Source organism: Choloepus didactylus, chromosome 5 (genome assembly GCF_015220235.1).
Source record: "Choloepus didactylus isolate mChoDid1 chromosome 5, mChoDid1.pri, whole genome shotgun sequence".
NCBI classification, from domain to species: Eukaryota; Metazoa; Chordata; class Mammalia; order Pilosa; family Megalonychidae; genus Choloepus; species Choloepus didactylus.
Genome location: NC_051311.1, coordinates 44,856,306 through 44,865,849, shown reverse-complemented (window position 1 = coordinate 44,865,849; position 9,544 = coordinate 44,856,306). Strand labels below are relative to the sequence as shown.

General features: G+C 43.0%; 1 pseudogene; it reads right to left on the bottom strand.

Annotated features, from left to right (window-relative positions):
* Positions 1-6,391: 6,391 nt before the first annotated feature.
* On the bottom strand, positions 6,392-7,374 carry LOC119535047 (annotated as a pseudogene).
* Between the last annotated feature and the right edge of the window lie 2,170 nt (positions 7,375-9,544).

Sequence of the window (9,544 nt, the reverse complement as noted above, 5' to 3'; positions counted from 1 at the left end):
TTGCCGGTCTGGACTGGAGGAGACAGACAAGGAAAAAATTAAAGGAAAAATCTCTTCAAAGACAGAGCCATGGAGGTTGAGGTCTGGAGTCAAGAGGTTTGGGGCTGGGAGAGCGGAGCAGCCCACATGCATGGAAAGGGTGAGTTTGCCCTGGAGGTCGAGGGCGGGCTTTCCGCCTCGATGCTCTGGAAGAGTTTTGCCACCTCAGGTCCCAAAGAGGGTGGAGCACATTCCCAGGGAATTGGGGAGAGCCTGGCTGCCACCACGCTGTTCTGAAGGGGTTGAGCGTGTGCCCCGGAGATGGAAGGGAATCCGGGAGCTGCCCCGATGTTTGAGGAGGGTGGGGCCAAGAAGGTGGTCTCCCCAATGTGTGGAAATGTTGGAGCACTCACCTAAGCATTTGGAGAGGAAAGGGCTGCCGAAAAGGCCCTTAGGAAGGGTTAGACTCCCACTCTCTCAAGCCCCAAGGATGCCACGTTGTTCTGTTAATGACTCTCAGACTTTGAAATCTAATGGAGTTTGTCCTGCAGGTTTTAGGAACTGTTTTGGTCCTGTTATGCTTTCTCCTTATGGCAATGGAAATGTTTATCCTATGAATGTCCCTCCTTTGTATATTGGAAGCATATAACTTGTTCTAAGTCCACAGATCCAAAGCTAAAGGAGAACTGTGCCTTAGGACCCACCACGCCTGTAATTGATTTTGATGGGATCTTGTACTTAACTTTTGTTACTGAAATGGTTTAAGTTTTTGTGATATTGTGATGAAATGAATGTATTTTGTATTTGGAAAGATAATGTCATTTTGGGGTCCAGGGGGTGGAATGTGCCAGTTTGAATGTATTGTGTCCCCCAACTGCCATTATCTTTGTGGTCTTGTGGGACAGACGTTTTGGTGATGGTTGGATTTGCTTGGAATGTGCCCCACCCAGCTGTGGGCAATGATTCTGATGAGATGTTCTCATGGAGGTGTGGCCCCGCCCATTCAGGGTGGGCCTTGATCGGTGGAGCTACATAAATGAGCTGACTCGGGGGGAGGAAGGGAGTGCAGCTGTGAGTGATGTTTTGAAGAGAAGCAAGCTTGCTAGAGAGGAACGTCCTGAGAGAAAGCCATTTTGAAACCAGAACTTAGGAGCAGATGCCAGCCACGTGCCTTCCCAGCTAACAGAAGTTTTCCGGACGCCATTGGCCATCCTCCAGTGAAGGTACCCGATTACTGATGTGTTACCTTGGACACTTTATGGCCTTAAGACTGTAACTGTGTAGCTAAATAAACCCCTTTTTATAAAAGCCAACCCATCTCTGGTGTTTTGCATTCTGCAGCATTAGCAAACTAAAACACCCTCCATATGCATTTAGTTTTGGTGTATTGCCTATGTTATATTAAAGGAAGCATAATACAATGTTTCTATTAACTACAGTCTCTAGTTTGCATTGACTGTATTTTTCCCCCAATGCCACCCTATTTTTAACATGTTGCAATATTGACATTTGTGCTGGTTTGAATGTATTGTGTCCCCCAAATGCCATTATCTTTGTAGTCTTGTGTGGGGCAGAAGTTTTGGTGCTGGTTGGATTTGCTTGGAGTGTGCCCCACACAGCTGTGGGTAATGAGATGTTCCCATGGAGGCATGGCCCCACCCATTCAGGGTGGGCCTTTATCAGTGGAGCTATGTAAATGAGCTGACTCGGGGGGGAGAAAACTGAGTGCAGCTGGAAGAGGAGCAAGCTTGCTAGAGAGGAACGTCCTGGGAGAAAGCCGTTTTGAGGCCGGAGCTTTGGAGTAGACGCTGGCTGCCTTCCCAGCTAACAGAGGTTTTCCGGACGCCATTGGCCATCCTCCGGTGAAAGTACCCGATTGCTGAGGTGTTACCTTGGATGCTTTGTGGCCTTAAGACTGTAACTGTGTAGTGAAATAAACCCCCATTTTATAAAAGCCTATCCATCTCTGGTGTTTTGCATTCTGCAGCATTAGCAAACTAGAACAACATTCATTTGTTCTATCTCATGTAAAAACATATTTGTACCTTTTATCACAATCATTGAGCATCGTAGGTTTCACTGAGTTATACAGTCCCAGTCTTTATCTTTCCTCTTTCCTTCTGGTGTTCCACATGCTGTTAACCTTCCTCTTTCAACCATGCTCACAGTCATCTTTATTCAATGTACTTACATTGCTGTGCTACTATCTCTCAAAATTGTTTTCCAAACCTTTCACTCCTGTCTTTTCCTTTCTGTCTGTAGTGCTCCCTTTAGTGTTTCCTGTAGAGTAAACTCTGTCGTTGTCTGTTTGTCAGAGAATATTTTAAACTCTCCCTCATATTTCAAGGAAAGTTTTGCTGGATATAGGAGTCTTGGTTGGTGGTTTTTCTCTTTAACTATCTTAAATATATCATACCACTTCCTTCTTGCCTCCATGGTTTCTACTGAGAAATCTGCACATAGTCTTATCAGGTTTCCTTTGCATGTGATGGATAGCTTTTTTCTTGCTGCTTTCAAGATTCCCTTTGTATCTGATGTTTGATAATCTGATTATTAAGTGTCTTGGCACAGGCCTATTCAGATCTATTCTGTTTGGGGTATGCTGAACTTCTTGGATTTATAATTTTATGTCTTTCATAAGAGATGGAAAATTTTCATTGATTATTTCCTCTGTTATTGCTTCTGCCCCTTTTCCCTTCTCTTCTCCTTTTGGGACACCCATGACATATACATTCCTGCACTTCATTTTGTCCTTAAGTTCCTGGAGACATTACTCATATTTTTCCATTCTTTTCTCTATCTGTTCTTTTGTGTTTAGGCTTTCAGATGCCTTGTTCTTTGGTTCCTGAGTGTTTTCTTCTGCGTCTTGTGATCTGCTGTTGTATCTCCATTGTGTCCTTCATCTCATGTGTTGTGCCTTTCATTTCCATAGATTCTGTGAGTTGTTTTTTTCAAATTTCTGATTTCTACCTTATGTACGTCCAGTATTTTCATTATATGCTTCCTCTCTTTCACCATGTCTTCCCTAAACTTTCTGAATTGATCCAGCACTAGTTGTTTAAATTCCTGTATCTCAGTTGAAGTGTAAGTTTGTTCCTTTGACTGGGCCATAACTTCACCCCTCTTAGTGTAGGTTGTAGTTTTCTGTTGTCTAGGCATCTGGCCTCCTTGGTTACCCCAATCAGGCTTTCCTAGATCAGAATGGGCTCAGGTCTTGGAAGGAGGCAATAGTTTCAGCTCTCTCTGAGGGTGTGTCTTAGAAGTTTGGTACACCCTGTGAGGCCTCAAGTCACTGTGCTTTTCTGCCCAGCAGGTGGTGCCTGTCAGCCTGTAGCTCCAGATTGGTGTAAGGAGGTATGGCCCATGGCTGTTTTCTCCCAAGTTCTGGGGTCTGGTTCTGAATGGAAGGCGGGTAGTAGAGTTTCCCTCTTAGGGAAGATATATCCACTGGGGAGAGGTCATTTGCATTTGAAGTCTCTGACTCTGCTATCTCCACCCTTGTCTGGGTCTGAGTGCTGGGAATTGAAAATGGCTGAGGCTTTCTCCACTGAGCTGATAAAGGGACAGAAGGACCACCTTTGGGGTCAGTCTGCATCTCCCCTAAGTTTCACCCATCAGCCAGAGACAGCATCCAGTTCTCTGGGCTCCCCCTCCCTTCCAGAGAGATCCCCCGGCTCTCCAAGGTCAGTTGTCACCAAAAGCCTCTGTCTGCTTTTTGGGGATCCATAGCTTGTATTGAGCAGTCCACATTTGCTAATTAAAACCCCAGTTGGATCTCAGCTGAGCTATATTTGCTTGCTTGGAGAGTGCTGCTCTCCAGCATGGCAAGGCTTTGCAGTTTGGGAGAGTGCTGCTCTCTAGAACCTTGAGGCTTTGCAGTTCAGGCCATGGGGCAAGAGGGCTCCCAGATGATATCTCCAGTTTTTACTTACAGATTTTATGTCTGGATCTTGGGCATTCCTCCCAGTTCAGGTTGGTGTATGATGAGTGGAAAGTCATGTTTGTCTCCCCACGGTTATTCCAGATTATTTACTAGTTGTTCCTGGTTGTTTATTAGTTGTTCCAGGTGGACTGACTAGCTTCCACTCCTCTCTATGCTGCCATCTTTTTCTGTCTCCCCAAAAGTGTTTTTAGGTTGTCATCCCACAACCAATACAATCACCTTCTGTTGATGCTTTTTTGCTGTCAATTAAGATCCTCAGGCTTTGGGTTTCACTCCCAGAACTCCAACCACATTCTTCTTCTCCAGACCTCCTTGTCTTCAGTCTTCCACTCTTGCCTTTTCTAGACTCCTGATCAATAGGGCAAGTTATTAACAATGGCTCAGGAGTCCACAACTCAAGCTGACTCTCCCTTAATATGAAGTGAGTGATCAAGTGCACTGTTTGAAGCTCTCTAGGCTGGGAGAATTTTCCTTCAACACTGTCATTCAGGAAAATCATTGTGCATGGCTGAAATGTAGCACAAGTCCATTTTTAACCAACACAAATATACCAAAGCAATACATTTGTGAACCAGGTTGACTATTTTTCCCCTTGGTTAATTGGTCACTTGCTATACCTCCCTTCAAAAGGCTATAGATTCTAGGGTTAAGTTGATGGAAAGGCATAGTTGACATGGAATCTGAGTTACCTGTTCCTATTACTTATCATGCTTTCTAGACCTGCTAAGGCCAAATTTCAAACACAGTCCTGCATGATCTTATGACTTAGAAGATCTGATGAAATCTACGTTATCATGGCAGTTCTGGTTTTACTTATGTTGTTAGGCACTTAGTTTCAACTAGGCCTAGTATCAAAATATCAGGAGCTGATTTTCAAATAGCAAGTGGCGGTTTGTTGCAGTGGGACATATGGAAGAACTGGACTTTGTGCAGAGCCCTTGCCTATTCTGGGTCCCATGCAAAACTGGTAACTTTCTGAGTCACCTGATAATGTGTCAGAGTATTATTTCCAAATACATTATATGCTGCTTCTAAATTTCAAAGAATTTAAATTCCAAAGTTCTTTGGCTCTTACTTAGTGGAAGAGGATTGCAGGTGCAATAACTCATCCTTTATTTTAGAAGGGATGTCCTGGCACACCTATACCATTGGACCTAAAACCTTCACTGCTATAGCAGACTAATGAATTTTATGGTTTATTTTTCCTGTAACCTAAAATGCAGACGTCTATTTAGATAATAAATACAGGTCCAATTAGCATGATGTGATGGACTACAGAATGTCAAGATAAATAAGGTCTCTGTGGACTATATTGTGACAGAGAGGAGGAGAGTTACCAGATCCCTGGAGTAAAACAATGAATGTATGCTGCTATTCTTTTCACATAAAAGTAAACTTTTCATCATCTTTAATCATAGGAATTGAAAAGAACACAGAGCCCCAGAGTGCCAGTGTGCTGACCAATGTTGTGTTTATCTTTTTTAACAATAATACCATATCCAACACAGCAGTTGCAATTAGTACTATCAATTTATTAAGTTTATATTAATCTACCATCATTCACTATGATTTCATCTATTTTTATAGGAGACATACTGATAAATTGAATGTGAACATGAGATGGGCTCTACCATCCTTGAATTATTGTCTTTGAAGATGATGCGAATCTCCTTTATTGCTCTCAGGAAGCAGTATTTATTTTGACTTACCTTCTTGGTTGTAGGTAGTGATAAATGTCAGGGACTCCCAGTTGGTTCCTCCTACCTTACTGGCTCTTACTGAACAGGTCTGGATTTGGCCAGATCCTAGGTATATCTATTCCAGTTATACATTGGAAGACTGGGAGAAAGACCACAGAATAGGTCTGCATACACACTGGCCCACTGTGAAACCTCCTTGAGCCAGATTTTCATTTATCTTCTGACATCCATAAGTTGTCCACTAAAAGGAATATGATGGCCTTTTGGATTCCAAGTTATTGGTGTCAGGTCAGACCTTGTATCCAACAATGCTTGAACTATCTGAGTATTTCCCATATGCAGTTGCATAATTACTCTGGGGGATGGCTAAAGGATTAGAGCAATATAGATTTTGTGCACTTGTGGCAACACTAAAAGACCCTTTCTTAAAAGAACATGATTTCCCCTTCAATTAATGAGCTCTGAGTCTGTGAACTTGATTATATTTGGAAACTGTATGAGAGATTATATTTTCCAATGTGGTAGCTGACATTAACATTCTGCTAAGCAATTCTCATTTTTTGTTTTGCTTGGGTACATTGTACTTTATTGATGGTACATGACAAAGAAGGGCTCTCTATGCTCCTCCCTTTCTTCAGGGGATTTAGGATGGAAATGTTGAGGATGGGAGATTCTCAGTGTTGGGGCACTGAGTTGCTGGGGCTTTCCAGTAGCTAACTGCCTCTCTTTTCCTCTTGTTCTGTTGCTAGGGCTTGTGGTCCAGGGACTTTTACTCCTCAGGGGCCATGTGGACTATAAGGTCCACCACCCTGTTGCAATAACCAAATTCATTGCCATACCAGGAAATGAGCTTGACAAAGCAGTTGTTGAGGGCAATTTTAGCCCCAGCATCAAAGGTGGAAGAGTAGGTGTGACTGTTAAAGTTACAGGAGACAACCTGTGTAGAATAGCCCAAGATGCCCTTTAGGGAGCCCTCTGATACCTACTTCACCACCTTCTTGATGTCAAAATTCTTGGCTGCTTTCTCCAGACACAGGTAAGATATACAATAGACACACTGCGGGAGAGGGGGATGGCACAGAAGACCATGGCATTGAGTTTCCCATTTATTTCAGGGATTACCTTGCTCACCATTTTGGCAGTACTGTAGATGCAGGGATTATGTTCTGGAAAGCCCATGGATGTCCCACTACAGTTTCCCAGAGGGGCCATCCACAGTCTTCTGTGTGGCAGTGATAATGTGGACTGTGGTCACGAATCCCTCCAAAATGCCAAAGTTGTCATGGATGAACTTGGCTAGGGGGACCAGGCAGTTAGTAGTGCAGGAAGTATCACAGAAAATCTTGAATCTCATGGTTCATGTCCATCACAAAAATGGGAACATTGATGGGCAGAGATGATAACTGTTTTGGCTCCACCCTTCAAATGACTCCCAGCCTTCTCCAAGGTAGTGAAGATAACAGTGGACTCCACAACATATTCAAAAACAGAACCATCCCATTTGATGTCGGCGGGATCTTGCTCCTGGACAGGGGAGATAGGCTTCCTATTGATGACAAGTTTCCTGTCCTCAGCCTTGATAGTCCATTTGAAATTGAAATGGGCAGAATCATACTTGAACATGTAGACCATGTAGTTGAGGTCTTTGAAGGGGTCATTGATGGCAACAACCTCTACTTTGCCAGGGTTAAAAGCACTCCTGGTGACCACATGCCCAATATGGCCAAATCCATTTACTCTGACCTTCACCATCACATCTCAGGGATGTGACTGGCATTGCATGAGCAGATACAGCACTCTATTGAACAGGAAAGAGCAGAGTGTTTCATTTTTTCCTTAAGGAAAAAATTTGTTGCCCATCTTTTTAATCCCTAGTTACACCATGATCTATTAGTCTTGATCATAGATCTTTGTGTATTAGGTCTTCTGGTTGCCACTCTGGCCTAGCTTCCCATTAGAATAATTACATTTATCTTGCATCTGTTGGTTAAAGATTTATACCAAGGCTCTGCCAATCTAGGACCCTATCATTCCTGCTGAAACTATAGGTCTTAGTTCCTTGAGAGCCATCATCAAGCTTCCAAATTGGCCAGGCTCTCTTTATCAGTGCATTCCTTATTTTGTTATTGTTCTCTGAGCCCTGCTGGGGAATATGGTGAGATAGCAGTTTCTCTAATCATGAGTGTTTTGGTTTGCTAAAGCTGACATGATGCAATATACCAGAAATGGGTTGGCTTTTACAATGGGGATTTATAAACTCACAAGTTTACAATTCTGAGGCCATGAAAATATCCGATTCAAGGCAACAACAGGACAATACCTGGACTCTGAAGACAGATTGCTGGCATTCAGGACACATCTCTCACATGGGAAAGCACAGGGATGCTGTCTGCTGGGCCTTCTGTCCTGGGTTTCATTGCTTGCAGCTTCTGACTTCAGTGGCTTCCCTTCTGTTTTCTGTGTCCTATTTTAGCTTCTCTGGGGATTTTCTTTGTAACAGCTTTTCTGAATTTCATCTCTTAGCTTCTTTATGTGTTTTATCCTCTTATAAAGGATTTAAGTAAGAGGATTAAGACCTGCCTTGAATGAGGTGGGTCACATCTCAATTGAAATAACCTAATCTAAAGGTCCCACCTATAATAGGTCTACAGCCACAGGAATGGATTAAAAGAATGTGACCTTTTCTGGGATACATACAGCCTCCAAACTTCCACAATATGTAATACAGTAAATTCATTTTAACATTAAAGCATCCATGACTTGTCCCTCAGTACTCTGCTAGGGCAATGGAATTTCTACAACATTTATTGTTATGTACAAATTTCAAGAAGTCATCTTAGAAACATATGAGGGCTAGCACTAAGTGTCCTTGCCAACACATTAAACTGAATCATGGGAGAGTATTCCCATTTCAATACATTGTTACTTCTCCAGATTTAAGTCCTTCCTGGTACAACACCCTCAAGAGCCATTCCCACCTTGCTCCTCTGTTTGCTACCAGTGTGTATTTAGCCATGTCTCATTATTTTTTTGTGGGGGTGGGGGTGGGGCAGTGTCCATTACTTTCTCTTGGAGCAAGCATTCTATTTCCCACTGCAGGTTATGCTATGACCTGACCCCAATTATTGGTCTGGGAGGCAATGAAGTTCCACATGGGTAACTCTAGGGAAGGACAAACATCATGTAGTAATGCATCTACCTCAGATCAGGTCTGTGCTGGTTTGATGTGTTATGTCCCCCAAAACTCCAAGTTCTTTGATGCAATCTTGTGTGGTCATTCATATTATTGTTGATTAGATTGGAACCTATTGATTGAGTGTTTCCATGGAGATGTGACTCAATCAACTATGGGTGAGAACTTTGGATAATTTCCACAGAGGTGTTACCCCACCCATTCAGGGTAGGTCTGAATTAAATCACTGGAGCTATATAAAAAGCTGACAAACAGAAGGAACTCAGAGCAACTGAGAGTGACATTTTGGAAGAGCTGCAGCTAAGAGGGGCACTTTGAAGAATGCACAGTTGCTGAGAGAGGAGCTGAAATGCAACCTAGGAGCAAGAAGATGCCAACCACGTGCCTTCCCAGGTAGTAGAGGTTTTCCGGATGCTAATGGCCTTCCTCCAGTCAAGGTACCCTATTGTTGATGCTTTATTTTGGACACTTTATGGCCTTAAAACTGTAACTTCATAATCAAATAAACCCCCTTTATAAAAGCCAATCCATTTCTGGTCTTTTGCATAATGGGCAACATTAGTAAACTTGAACAAGGTCTTTTCAGGGTATTCAGGCCAGGGACACTTCCTCTTCTACAATTGGAAGGGAGTTTCTTCTGCTGGCCTGAGGCATTCAGGAGTCTCAGGAAGTTCCACGTTCTCGGGTTCATCTACCCAAAGACCTCATCTCAGGTTTCAGAGGACTACT